This window comes from Stenella coeruleoalba (assembly GCF_951394435.1).
Source record: "Stenella coeruleoalba genome assembly, chromosome: 5".
Lineage (NCBI taxonomy): Eukaryota > Metazoa > Chordata > Mammalia > Artiodactyla > Delphinidae > Stenella > Stenella coeruleoalba.
The window spans coordinates 22,285,175-22,300,633 of record NC_137150.1 but is presented as its reverse complement, the minus strand read 5'-3'; positions in this window follow the sequence as shown (position 1 = coordinate 22,300,633).

Below are 15,459 nucleotides of genomic sequence, written 5' to 3'. Positions count from 1 at the left end.
CTCCATACTGTTCTCCATAGTGGCTGAACCAATTCACATTCCCGCCAGCAGTGCAACAGTGTTCCCTTTTCTCCACACCCTCTCCAGCATTTATTGTTTCTAGATTTTTTGATGATGGCCATTCTGACTGTTGTGAGATGATATCTCATTGTAGTTTTGATTTGCATTTCTCTAATGATTAATGATGTTGAGCATTCTTTCATGTGTTTGTTGGCAGTCTGTATATCTTCTTTGGAGAAATGTCTATTTAGGTCTTCTGCCCATTTTTGGATTGGGTTGTTTGTTTTCTTGTTATTGAGCTGCATGAGCTGCTTGTAAATTTTGGAGATTAATCCTTTGTCGCTTGCTTCATTTGCAAATATTTTCTCCCATTCTGAGGGTTGTCTTTTGGTCTTGTTTATGGTTTCCTTTGCTGTGCAAAAGCTTTGAAGTTTCATTAGGTCCCATTTGTTTATTTTTGTTTTTATTTCCATTACTCTAGGAGGTGGGTCAGAAAGGATCTTGCTGTGATTTATGTCATAGAGTGTTCTGCCTATGTTTTCCTCTAAGAGTTTGATAGTTTCTGGCCTTACATTTAGGTCTTTAATCCATTTTGAGCTTATTTTTGTATATGGTGTTAGGGAGTGATCTAATCTCATACTTTTACATGTACCTGTCCAGTTTTCCCAGCACCACTTATTGAAGAGGCTGTCCTTTCTCCACTGTACATTACTGCCACCTTTATCAAAGATAAGGTGTCTATATGTGCATGGGTTTATCTCTGGGCTTTCTATCCTGTTCCATTGATCTATCTTTCTGTTTTTGTGCCAGTACCATACCGTCTTGATAACTGTAGCTTTGTAGTATAGTCTGAAGTCAGGAAGCCTGATTACTCCAGTTCCTTCTTTCGTTCTCAAGATTGCTTTGGCTATTCGGGGTCTTTTGTGTTTCCATACAAACTGTGAAATTTTTTGTTCTAGTTCTGTGAAAAATGCCAGTGGTAGTTTGATACGGATTGCATTGAATCTATAGATTGCTTTGGGTAGTAGAGTCATTTTCACAATGTTGATTCTTCCAATCCAAGAACATGGTATATCTCTCCATCTATTTGTATCATCTTTAATTTCTTTCATCAGTGTCTTATAATTTTCTGCATACAGGTCTTTTGTCTCCTTAGGTAGGTTTATTCCTAGATATTTTATTCTTTTTCTTGCAATGGTAAATGGGAGTGTTTTCTTGATTTCACTTTCAGATTTTTCATCATTAGTATATAGGAATGCCAGAGATTTCTGTGCATTAATTTTGTATCCTGCCACTTTACCAAATTCATTGATTAGCTCTAGTAGTTTTCTGGTAGCATCTTTAGAGTTCTCTATGTATAGGATCATGTCATCTGCAAACAGTGACAGCTTTACTTCTTCTTTTCCGATTTGGATTCCTTTTATTTCCTTTTCTTCTCTGAGTGCTGTGGCTAAAACTTCCAAAACTATGTTGAATAAGAGTGGTGAGAGTGGGCAACCTTGTCTTGTTCCTGATCTTAGTGGAAATGCTTTCAGTTTTTCACCATTGAGGATGATGTTTGCTGTGGGCTTGTCATATATGGCCTTTATTATGTTGAGGAAAGTTCCCTCTATGCCTACTTTCTGCAGGGTTTTTATCATAAATGGGTGTTGAATTTTGTCAAAAGCTTTCTCTGCATCTATTGAAATGATCATATGGTTTTTCTCCTTCAATTTGTTAATATGGTTTATCACATTGATAGATTTGCGTATATTGAAGAATCCTTGCATTCCTGGAATAAACCCCACTTGATCATGGTGTACGATCCTTTTAATGTGATGTTGGATTCTGTTTGCTAGTATTTTGTTGAGGATTTTTGCATCTATGCTCATCAGTGATATTGGCCTGTAGTTTTCTTTCTTTGTGTCATCCTTGTCTGGTTTTGGTATCAAGGTGATGGTGGCCTCGTAGAAGGAGTTTGGGAGTGTTCCTCCCTCTGCCATATTTTGGAAGAGTTTGAGAAGGATAGGTGTTAGCTCTTCTCTAAATGTTTGATAGAATTCGCCTGTGAAGCCATCTGGTCCTGGGCTTTTCTTTGTTGGAAGATTTTTAATCACAGTTTCAATTTCAGTGCTTGTGATTGGTCTGTTCATATTTTCTATTTCTTCCTGATTCAGTCTTGGCAGGTTGTGCATTTCTAACAATTTGTCCATTTCTTCCAGATTGTCCATTTTATTGGCATAGGGTTGCTTGTAGTAATCTCTCATGATCTCTTTTATTTCTGCAGTGTCAGTTGTTACCTCTCCTTTTTCATTTCTAATTCTATTGATTTGAGTCTTCTCCCTTTTTTTCTTGATGAGTCTGGCTAGTGGTTTATCTATTTTGTTTATCTTCTCAAAGAACCAGCTTTTAGTTTTCTTGATCTTTGCTATTGTTTCCTTCATTTCTTTTTCATTTATTTCTGATCTGATTTTTATGATTTCTTTCCTTCTGCTAGCTTTGGGGTTTCTTTGTTCTTCTTTCTCTAATTGCTTGAGGTGCAAGGTTAGGTTGTTTATTCTAGATGTTTCCTGCATCTTAAGGTGGGCTTGTATTGCTATAAACTTCCCCCTTAGAACTGCTTTTGCTGCATCCCACAAGTTTTGGGTCGTTGTGTCTCCATTGTCATTTGTTTCTAGGTATTTTTTGATTTCCTCTTTGATTTCTTCAGTGATCACGTCATTATTAAGTAGTGTATTGTTTAGCCTCCATGTGTTTGTATTTTTTACAGATCTTTTCCTGTAATTGATATCTAGTCTCATGGCGTTGTGGTCAGAAAAGATACTTGATACAATTTCAATTTTCTTAAATTTACCAAGGCTTGATTTGTGACCTAGGATATGATCTATCCTGGAGAATGTTCCATGAGCACTTGAGAAAAATGTGTATTCTGTTGTTTTTGGATGGAGTGTCCTATAAATATCAATTAAGTCCATCTTGTTTAATGTATCATTTAAAGCTTGTGTTTCCTTATTTATTTTCATTTTGGATGATCTGTCCATGGGTGAAAGTGGGGTGTTTAAGTCCCCTACTATGAATGTGTTACTGTCGATTTCCCCTTTTATGGCTGTTAGTATTTGCCTTATGTATTGAGGTGCTCCTATGTTGGGTGCATAAATATTTACAATTGTTATATCTTCTTCTTGGATCGATCCCTTGATAATTATGTACTGTCCTTCTTTGTCTCTTTTAATAGTCCTAATTTTAAAGTCTATTTTGTCTGATATGAGAATTGCTACTCCAGCTTTCTTTTGGTTTCCATTTGCATGGAATATCTTTTTCCATCCCCTTACTTTCAGTCTGTATGTGTCTTTAGGTCTGAAGTGGGTCTCTTGTAGACAGCATATATAAGGGTCTTGTTTTTGTATCCATTCAGCCAATCTGTGTCTTTTGGTGGGAGCATTTAGTCCATTTACATTTAAGGTAATTATCGATATGTATCTTCCTATTCCCATTTTCTAAATTGTTTTGGGTTCGTTATTATAGGTCTTTTCCTTCTCTTGTGTTTCTTGCCTAGAGAAGATCCTTTAGCATTTGTTGTAAAGCTGGTTTGGTGGTGCTGAACTCTCTCAGCTTTTGCTTGTCTGTAAAGGTTTTAATTTCTCCATCAAATCTGAATGAGATCCTTGCTGGGTAGAGTAGTCTTGGCTGCAGGTTTTTCTCCTTCATCACTTTCAGTATGTCCTGCCACTCCCTTCTGGCTTGTAGGGTTTCTGCTGAGAGATCAGCTGTTAACCTTATGGTGATTCCCTTATGTGTTATTTGTTGTTTTTCCCTTGCTGCTTTTAATATGCTTTCTTTGTATTTAATTTTTGACAGTTTGATTAATATGTGTCTTGGCGTATTTCTCCTTGTATTTATCCTGTATGGGACTCTCTGTGCTTCCTGGACTTGATTAACTATTTCCTTTCCCATATTAGGGAAGTTTTCAACTATAATCTCTTCAAATATTTTCTCAGTCCCTTTCTTTTTCTCTTCTTCTTCTGGAACCCCTATAATTCGAATGTTGTTGAGTTTAATGTTGTCCCAGAGGTCTCTGAGACTGTCCTCAGTTCTTTTCATTCTTTTTTCTTTATTCTGCTCTGCAGTAGTTATTTCCACTATTTTATCTTCCAGGTCACTTATCCGCTCTTCTGCCTCAGTTATTCTGCTATTGATCCCATCTAGAGTACTTTTAATTTCATTTATTGTGTTGTTCATCGTTGCTTGTTTCATCTTTAGTTCTTCTAGGTCCTTGTTAACTGATTCTTGCATTTTGTCCATTCTATTGTCCATTCTATCTCCAAGATTGCGGATCAACCTTACTATCATTATTCTGAATTCTTTTTCAGGTAGACTGCCTATTTCCTCTTCATTTGTTAGGTCTGGTGGGTTTTTATCTTGCTCCTTTATCTGCTGTGTGTTTTTCTGTCTTCTCATTTTGCTTATCTTACTGTGTTTGGGGTCTCCTTTTTGCAGGCTGCAGGTTCGTAGTTCCTCCTGTTTTTGATGTCTGTCTCCAGTGGCTAAGGTTGGTTCAGTGGGTTGTGTAGGCTTCCTGGTGGAGGGGACTAGTGCCTGTGTTGTGGTGGATGAGGCTGGATCTTGTCTCTCTAGTGGGCAGGTTCACGTCTGGTGGTGTGTTTTGGGGTGTCTGTGGCCTTATTATGATTTTAGGCAGCCTCTCTGCTAATGGGTGGGGTTGTGTTCCTGTTTTGCTAGTTGTTTGGCATAGGTTTTCCAGCACTGTGGCTTGCTGGTCGTTGAGTGAAGCTGGGTGCTGGTGTTAAGATGGGGGTCTCTGGGAGATTTTCGCCGTTTGATATTATGTGGAGCTGGGAGGTCTCTTGTGGACCAGTGTCCTGAAGTTGGCTCTCCTACCTCAGAGGCAGAGCCCTGCCTCCTGGCTGGAGCACCAAGAGCTTTTCATCCACACGACTCAGGATAAAAGGGAGAAAAAATAGAGGGAATTACTAGAAGTATGAGGAAAGAAAGAAGGAAAGGAGGGTAGGAAGGAAGGAAGAAAGAAAGAAAGAAGCAAAGAAGGAAAGAAGGAAAGAAAGGAGGGAGGGAGGGAGGGAGGAAGGAAGGAAGGAGAGAAAGAAGGAAAAAAGACAGAAAGAAAGAAGATACAGTAAAAATAAAATAAAGTATAATAAAGTTATTGAATTAAAAAATTCTTATTTAGAAGAAAAAAAGGGACGGATAGAACCTTAGGACAAATGTTGGAAGCAAAGCTATACTGACAAAATCTTACACAGAAGCATACACATACACCCTCACTAAAAGAGGTAAATGGGGAAAAATCATAAATCTTGCTGTCAGAGACCACCTCCTCAATTTGGGATGATTCGTTGTCTAAAGGAGGGAAGGAAGGAAGGAAAGAAGAAAGAAAGAAAGAAGGTAAAGTATAATAACGTTATTAAAATTAATTATTAAGAAAAAAATTAAAAAAAAAAACATGGATGGATAGAACCCTAGGACAAATGGTGGAAGCAAGACTATACAGACAAGATCTCACACAGAAGCATACACATACACATTCACAAAAAGAGGAAAAGGGAAAAAATCATAGATCTTGCTCCTAAAGTCCACTTCCTTAATTTGGGATGATTAGTTGTCTATTCATGTATTCCGCAGATGCAGGTACATCAAGTTGATTGTAGAGCTTTAATCCGCTGCTTCTGAGGCTGCTGGGAGAGATTTCCCTTTCTCTTCTTTGTTCTCACAGCTCCCAGGGCTCAGCTTTGGATTTGGCCCTGCCACTGCGTGTAGGTCGCTGGAGGGCGTCTGTTTTTTGCTCAGACAGGATGGGGTTAAAAGAGCCGCTGATTCGGGGCCTCTGGCGCACTCGGGCCTGCGGGGAGGGAGGGGCACGGAGTGCGGGGCGGGCCTGCGGTGGCAAAGGCCGGCGTGACTTTGCACCAGCCTGAGGCGCACTGTGCGTTCTCCCGGGGATATGTCCCTGGATCCCGGAACCTGGCAGTGGCGGACTGCACAGGCTCCGCGGAAGAGGGGTGTGGAGAGTGACCTGTGCTCGCACACAGGCCCCTTGGTAGCGGCAGCAGCAGCCTTAACGTCTCCCGCCCGCCTCTGGGGTCCGCGCTTTTAGCCGCGGCTCGCGCCCGTCTCTGGGGTCCGCGCTTTCAGCCGCGGCTCGCGCCCGTCTCTGGGGTCCGCGCTTTCAGCCGCGGCTCGCGCCCGTCTCTGGGGTTCGCGCTTTTAGCCGCAGCTCACGTCCGTCTCTGGAGTTCCTTTAAGCAGCGTTCTTAAACCCCTCTCCTCACGCCCCAGGAAACAAAGAGGGAAGGAAAAGTCTCCTGTCTCTTCGGCAGGTGCAGACTTTTCCCCGGACTCCCTCCCGGCTAGCTGTGGTGCACTAACCCCTTCAGGCTATGTTCAAGCCGCCAACCCCAGTCCTCTCCCTGCGCTCCGGCCTCAGCTCGCAGCCCCGCCCGCCCCGGCGGGTGAGCAGACAAGCCTCTCGGGCTGGTGAGTGCCGGTCGGCACCGATCCTCTGTGCGGGAATCTCCCCGCTTTGCCCTCCGCACCCGTTGCTGTGCACTCCTCCGCGGCTTCGAAGCTCCCCCCTCCGACTCCCGCAGTCTCCGCCCGCGAAGAGGCTTCCTAGTGTGTGGAAACTTTTCCTCCTTCACAGCTCCCTCCCACTGGTGCAGGTGCCGTCCCTATTCTTTTGTCTCTGTTTTTTCTTTTGCCCTACCCAGGTACGTGGGGAGTTTCTTGCCTTTTGGGAGGTCTGAGGTCTTCTGCCAGGGTTCAGTAGGTGTTCTGTAGGAGTTGTTCCACGTGTGGATGTATTTCTGGTGTATCTGTGGGGAGGAAGGTGATCTCCGCGTCTTACTCTTCCGCCATCTTCCGCCAAATCCGGTACATAACTATTAACTAAATTCTACACTTGATTTGGATTTCACCAGTTCTTCCATTTATGTCCTTTTTCTGTTCCAAGATCCATCCATGATATCACATATCACTTTGTTGTTATGTCTCTTAGTCTCCTCTGGTCTATGAAAGTTTCTCAGTCATTCCTTATTTTTCATGACCTTGATACTTTTGAGACATACTAGACAGGTATTTTGCAATATTCTCAATTTAGGTCTGTCTGGTGCTTTATCTCATGATTATACTGGACCGATGGGTTTTCAGAAAGATTCAACAGAGTGAAATGTCCTTTGTATCACATCATATCAAGGAGAACATAATAGCCACAGGACAGCACTCATGTTTGTAAATTTTATCACTTGTTTAAGGTAGCATTTGGCAGTTTCTCTGGTGTAAAGTTATTATTTTTCTCTTTCCTCACTCTATTCTTTGTAAACACGTCACTAAGTCTAGCCCACTTCAAGGGATGGGAGGATCAAACTTCATCCACTGGAGAGGAATCTACATATATCATTTGGAAATCTTCTGTAATGAAGTTTTGTTCTTTTTTTGATCTTTATTTATGCAAATTTTAAATTTATATATGTATAGACTCAAGGGTATTTATTTTATAATTTGGGTTTATGTTATTTACATTGTTTTTAAGTTTTTTAGCTTTGGTCCCACATGCCCCCGTCCTCTTGTTTTTTGAGTTCTTCTTAACTTTCTGGTACTACAAAGTACTCCAGGCTCATCCTGTATTTTCCTTTCCAAGGGCTAGAATCAGTGATTTCTCTGAGCAATTTTCTTGGACAATGATATTTAGAAACCAAGATCTGATGGAGGGTATGCTCACTGCTCTTGAGGTGTCATTGCTTTGAGGCCTTCTCATGGACAGAGCTGTGTAATATATGTATGTATACATATGCATAAACACATTTATCATTGTTTCTGTGTCTAATCATCTGAATATATTTTAGGCTAAGTATAAATTTATATTGATGTCTCTGACTCTTATCCTGTCATGTGCTTTTAATTCCTCTCTCTCTTGCTTTATTTAAAGCATATGCAGACATTGGCACTGAAGAATGTAAATATTAAAAAGCAATTATACACAGTATTCATAGATATGTCCATAATTTATATTTTACATATTAGCAATGTTTTAATCTATTCCATGAACTAATCCCAATTAATCATGAGAAAACTAGATATTTATGGAAAATAGGTAATTGACTCAAGTTAAACATTTATTCAGTGGAAGAACCAGAAAACAGTACATGAATTAGGACAGATATGTCAGATGTCTTAGTAGTGTTTTCACATTTATTTCAAGTTGGGGTGAAAAACCTCCCACATTACCTTTAAGATCATGTGTATATGGTGACAATGAAGATACAGAATGGGAAAAGAGAAGTTGGAAGATGAGAGTGATATAAAAAATACTTAAAGCAATAAATATAGATATGAGTTGCATTAAATATTTATATGTTAATCCTTTTTTAACTAAATAGAGTTAATATAGTAAGTTTAAACATTTCTAAGCAGCATAAATGCCTTAGGAAGGATTTATGGTAATAAAGTTATTTGAAATTTCTTATGTATATGTTAGCTGACATTAGCATAAGTAAATTGCTTCTGTTCTGGAATTTCTCTTAAAGCCACTTTTGAATTTGATAATTCCTTATCTTTTACTATTCAAGTCATACTTAAATGAGAAATGAGAAGAAAATTGTGTCTGTTACTCCTGGACATTCAGTATGTTCAAGGATTTCTAAGCATAGCACATGGAACTAACTACCATTATGCAGCCACTGGGTGCCAGATTCTACACAACTCAAAACAGAGACCTCAATGATCTACCGAGATAGGTGATCAACTATAATATTTAATCTCTTCCTATATTTGGTTTATTTCCATGGACTATTATTTTGGAACTCAACAACAGAGCAGCAGAGGGCCTCCCCTGATAATATCTAAGCTGGCAGTCACAAATGCTTTTTTAGCAGTTTTAACAAGTATCCTTTGTGAGCATGGAGAGAAAATAAACTTGACAGTCTAGTATTGAATCTTCTTTCACTCAGGAAAATGTCTCTTAATTAGATCCTAATACTTGCCTTATCAGTGACATTGAGACTCCAAGGAAACTATGAATAGTGCTTCACAAAACTTACAGGTTTTTTAGAAAATAATCAGCAATATAAGCTCAAGAACAAAAAAAAGGACATAAAATCTAACTCCTCTTTTTTCCATGATTCTTAGTTGGTTGAAGCAAATAGACATCAACTGTAAGTAATTCTTGAAAGAATATTCAGTGCTGCAATCCAATTGTATAATTATTTAATAATAAAGCGTTCCAGGAATAGTGATTTAGGATATTCGAGCCAAGTTTAAGTGATAAAATTTTATTTTACATGTTGAGTGCCCTGATGTTCTGTGTAGTAGTTTCCTTCCTTTTATCCCCAAAGTTTTTATTTTGAAATTTTGCAGTTGCCTCATACATTCTACGTAGCTAGAGTTTTGTTTCTTCTTAGTTTCTTAGATATCTGAAATTCCTTTTTTTAAAAACTTCGCAAACATTCCAGACATAGAAAGTAAGTATTTAAGTTATTTTCCATTATCTGAGGAAATTTTTTTTGAGTTGGATGACTCTTCCAAATTCTAGAATCAGATTCTTCCAAATACTAGTACATTTTTACACATCATTCAAAGAGGCACATTTATTAATATAATCAACAGTTTTATCAGAAAAGCCTTTAAGTTTTAAGAAGCTGTCAAGCTCATGGTGGCAGATATGAGTTTTCTAAAATTTTAGTTTTTATTCAAAAACAATTTTTTTGTTTCTATTTTTAATTGAGATATAGTTGATGTACAGTTTATATAAGTTAAAAGTTCAATTGTTATTATTGGCAACAAATTCTGTTATTTTGTTTTCTTTGAAATGACTGGCTTACTTTATCTATGTTCAAGAAATATTTGTTAAATACTCAAGTCTGAATAAGCATAATTTGTCTGTCAGTTGTTTCATCAAGTAAAAATACTCTTTCATGGTGAAAAAGTTACTTTACCATCAACTCAAAAGAATTGCATACGTGCTTTTAGATAACCATCATATGTCAGTATGCAGCAGCAAGGCTTTGTATGTTCTGGTTTCATCATACAGAAAATTTTTAAAACATGTACTTAAGAATGAGTTTTCATAAAATTGATACTTTTTTTTTTTTTTTTTTGTGGTACGCGGGCCTCTCACTGTTGTGGCCTCTCCGGTTGCGGAGCACAGGCTCCAGACGCGCAGGCTCAGCGGCCATGGCTCACGGGCGCAGCCGCTCCGCGGCATGTGGGATCTTCCCAGACCGGGGCACGAACCCTTGTCCCCTGCATCGGCAGGCGGACTCTCAACCACTGCGCCACCAGGGAAGCCCAAAAATTGATACTTTTTCCTGATATCAGAAAGACAATCTTCACTGCAACTTGTTTTTCTCTTCTGAGTGCATGGTGGAAAAAATAACATAACTATTCATACAGCTTGGTACCACTGACTTGATTTGTGTTAAGGCAATGGGAATTTAAATCATCATGTAAATGACAACAAAAATGTTTCTGAATAAACCCTGAGATTTAAATTGGTTATTCAACTCTGAATATTTTAGCACCATTTCTATTCATTTCCAAGCATTCCTATAAAAGAATATTTTCTTTGATGATAAGTGGTATTGATCCAACAAAAAAGCACAGAACAGGTCTACCTATTATTTATAGATTCATCTCTTTGTAAAGCATAGTTACAATTCTGCCGATAACATACAGTATCAATTCATGCTTGCAGATAAATCTTTAATTTGGCAAGCTACTGTATTTTTGGAAAATGGCAATACTGTGATGTCTATTACTGACTTTTCATCAGGCAGGTATTCAGCAATGTCAACGTCATAAAGTTTTATTAATCATTTAGTTACTATGTGCATTTCTCAAACCAACATAGTGTGATGGCATACCCTAATAAGCTGCTCCAGTGGCTATTTCATTTTCACTTTGAAAAATTATTTTTAAAAAATGCAGGGCTCCTGAAGAGCTCATCAAGTCTACGTTTACAATATTTAATTCAGTTTTCTTTTAAAATCTAGGCAGTTAAGTCTTAAAATGATGCTACAACTTAGCTGGCAGCATAAAATTATGGGAAAATCTGTTACATAAGACATAAATTAAATTATTAACATCTATAAAGCCTAAAGAAGGATAAAGTTTGCCATATCTGTGCTCACCACTTTACATTTTGTCCATTTTCTTTGGAGTAGATTCCTTTTCATGCATCAGAAAACTATGATACGTCTGTTTCATGTTTTTTCAGCATCATTAGACATAGATTACGTGGGCTGAAAGGCAAGTCTTCCATCTCTGCCTTTTAAACTCATAGTCCACTTTGAAATATTAGAAAAATACATAACAAATACACTTTATTTTATAATAGACTAATACTATGTTCTTTGTTTTAATAGAATTTATTTATTTATTTATTTTTGGCTGTGTTGGGTCTCTGCTGCTGCTTGCGGGCTTTCTCTAGTTGCAGCGAGGGGGGGCTACTCTTCGTTGCTGTGTGCAGGCTTCTGATTGTGGTGGCTTCTCTTGTTGTGGAGCACGGGCTCTAAGTGCATGGGCTTCAGCAGTTGTGGCACGTGGGATCAGTATTTGTGGCTTGAGGGCTCAGTAGTTGTAGCTCGAGTGCTCTACAGTGCAGGCTCAGTAGTTGTGGTACACGGGCTTAGTTGCTCCATGGCATGTGGGATCTTCCCGGACCAGGGCTCGAACCCGTGTCCCCTGCATTGGCAGGCGGATTCTTAACCACTGTGCCACCAGGGAAGCCCTAACACTATGTTCTAACATTTATCGGATAAATGTGAAATTGGGAAGATTATAACAGATGTAACTGAAGATAGCAGTAAGAACAGACGTATCCAGAAGAGTATGATTTAATGTTTGAACATGTACATATTTATATACTAAACCTACTCACTTAGAAAGTTCTAGAAAACCAATACACAACTATACTCTCAATTATTCAAAAGAGTGCTGACATCATTATACAGCATGTAGCTTCTGGAAAACAAAAACAAATACTTCTCTGCACACTCATGAGAGATTGAAAGTGAACAAGAACAATAATGATTTAGTATTATTATGAATGCAGTTTGATCTTGCCAACTCCCAGAGCGGGTTACAGATTCTTCCTTTACTACTGCAGGACTAAAATTAAAATACTCAAATTTATTATATATACAAGGATGTGTATTGTTTTATAATATATACTTTGAGACATACATGCATATGTGTGCACCTAGCTCTGACATAAAATAGATTTCTTACTGTCAGTTGAATGAACCCAGCTCCGCCAAGAAAGCAGGGAATAACAAAGAGAAGGAAGTTGAGCTGAGGCCAATGGGGTCATACAGAGGGTGGTGGGTGCAGATCTTCTGATTTTTCAGAAATTTAACTTTCTATAAGATATATTTTTCTATAAAAAGATTGGCAAGCAATAATTTTTATAAATACTATTTGCCCCTCCTCCCCAAATACATCATTTTACTGAATTAATTTGTATCATGGTAGTTTTCCAAAGAAGATTGCCATAAAATAATTTAAGAACCTCCTCTGATTTTCATGCTCCTCATACTCCAAACAATTTTCTTGACTATCCTTCAGTATAATCAAGTATAAACCTTGATTAAGTACTCTCTTCTGATTCTCTCCTCCCATTACTATTCACTCTTCAAGACTTTCCAGTTTGGCTTCCTGCACCATCACTATATTTAAACTGGTTTTGTAAAGGTTACCAATAAATTCCACACTCAAAAATCCAATAGACACTGTTAATCTTACTAAATTTTTCTGAAATATTATAAATGTGCACTGTTTTCTAATTGAAATAAAATTATCTAGCTCTTTTTTTAGTCAGACAGGGCAACCTTTCTTGCTTTCCTTTGCTTGTTTATGTTTCCAAATGTCAGAGTGTCCTGGTTATAAGTCTTGCAAATTTAGCAATGCCTTCTCTCTTCGGCACAGTCCTTGCTATAATCGTTTTGACCTGAATGAGAAGAAAAGTGAGGACAATAAAAAAAATACAGGTTAATTCGAATGATTCGTTATTATCTTATTTCTTATTATATAAAATTCCAAGCATTACTCACTCTGGTTTTGCGTTAAATAAGATAGGATTCTTTGATATAAAATTTCTGGACCTAAGACCAGACAGACCTCACGAAGCATTGACAATTAGTTATTTTATCATTATAATTATAAATGTAGAACAGAGAAATTTCTCCCAAAGCCTATCTCCAAACATTGTAAACAACTAGGCTACAGTTTCTTTCCTTGGACATAATTTGTGGACTCACGTTAACATCTCTACAATTTTGTTTTACTTTATGCAAAGGAATATGCTTTCTCCCAGTTTACTTATAAGGATGTAAATGACAAAAGAATAAGCAGGCAGGATTTCTAAACTAATGTTATGAAGCAAGGGAATTTCAAGTGTTCCATGTAATTTAACCTCTTTGCAGATTAAAGGTAGCTGTAGAATCTTTGACACTCCTCTTATTGAAAGGCAGGTCTTTTTTCAATCCCTTTGAATATGAGCTGACCTGTGACTGCTTGAAGTAATAGAGCATGGAGGAGATGACACTATGTCAGTACTGCCTCTAGCCTCTTTAGGCTCTTAGCATTCCTGAGGAACCCTGAGCTGCCATGTATGAACTTAACTATACGCTGAAGAGACCACATAGGGTAGCCCTAAGGCTACCTGGAGAGAGAAAGGGGACCAGATGATTCCTTTCTTCCAGCTGTCACCACCAGTTCTCCAGACTAGAGCTGCCAGTTGAATACCACCTAGTGACTCCAGTTGATGCCACATGGAGCAGAAGTATCCAACAGCAAGTTGCACCTGAATCACTGATTCCAAAGTTACGAAATATGATTAAATTGTGGTTGTTTAAAGTTACTAAGCTTTGAAGTAGTTTGTTAGGCAGCAGTAGATACCAGAATAAAATTTGGTAACTGGTAGTTGTTTGCTACCATAATAAAAATCCAGAACATGTGGCATTGGCTTTGAAACCAGGTTAGAATTTGAAAGGACCTTACTTTTAGTGGAAGCTGGCAGTGTTACCTGAAAAACTGGATTTGCCTCTTGGTGGGTGTTGAGTCAAAAGACACAACCAAACCAAAGAGTGGGAGAAGAAAGTATTTATTTATGCAGCAAGTAAGAAGAACAGCCGGGATCTTGCCCAAAGCATTGTCTCCCCAACAGCAAAATTGGGAAAGTTTAAAGCTAAGGGTATGTGCATATTCATGAAGAGGCTTGAGCAGAGGAGAATTCAACATAGAATTGGGACAAATTTTGGCCAAGTCCAAGCTTTAGTTGATTGAAGTCATGAGGGTCAGAAAAAGTTAACATCATCATCTCTTAGGTTCCAGTTGATTTGGTGGTTGAGCACTTCAGGCTAATCTTTACCATAAAAACAGAACTGGGAGTCTACAACTGATATATTATCTTTGCTATTGCTACTTCTCTTGCCTGATAACAGTCCTTTATCCTGCATTCTTTTCTTACTTAACATTATAAATTACTGACACCTGCTCAAAGACAAGCATTGTGGCCAGGCTTAGATCACAAAATACCTTCAGCCAAAATGGCTTCTCTTATGTGAAGAAAGGCATGCCTGGTTCTCTTTCTCTGGGGATCCTCTAACCTCGATCATTTAGCCACCATCAAACTCCAAAAATAACATAGCCAGATGAGAGAGCACACACTGAGATGAGCGGAGCCAGTCCAGACTCAGAGAACTACTCAGCAGAGTAGTGAACTAAACAGAATGCTTGTTTTTCAAGCTGCTGAGTTTCAGGGTGGCTTGTTATGAGGCAAAATGTTACTGATGCAACCATTTTAGCCTATGTCCTAACTATTACAGAAAAGTGGTACCAAGAAATGGGTTGCTGTCATAGAAATTACCTACATTCAGAGCAGGCAGCAAGGATAAAATTAGAACAGGCTGGAAAGCTAAGGATGTAAGTTAGGGAATGACAAAACATCTGTAAAGCTGTTACCTGAAATACCTTGGAAGTTAAACTACATAACAACACAGCCTATAATTTTTGCATAATTGATTGCAAAATTGATTGCTTTTAGAATGTGTGTGTATTTCAGTAATTATTCAAAACATTACAGTAAAATCAGGAAGATATGAACCCTTCACTAGGGAGAAGCTTCCAATGCCCACATTATCTATTCTTATCTAAAGAAAACTATATCCAATATATTGTTGGTGATGAAATAGAATTATATCTAATATAGTAAAAATAAAGTAGAATTAACGTCCACTGGAGAACAGTGTATTCTTGTTTGCCCTATAGCTTTATGGAAGCCAGTCTCCAAGATGACCCTCAGTGACCCAGACTTCCGAGTACTCATGAACTTGTGTGGTCTCCTCTCACGTTGAATAGGGTAGACTTGTATGATCAGAGGATATTAGGGAGGTGAAAGTATATAATTTCTGAGGCTAGATAAGAAAAGGCATACTGACTTCTGCTTTTTTG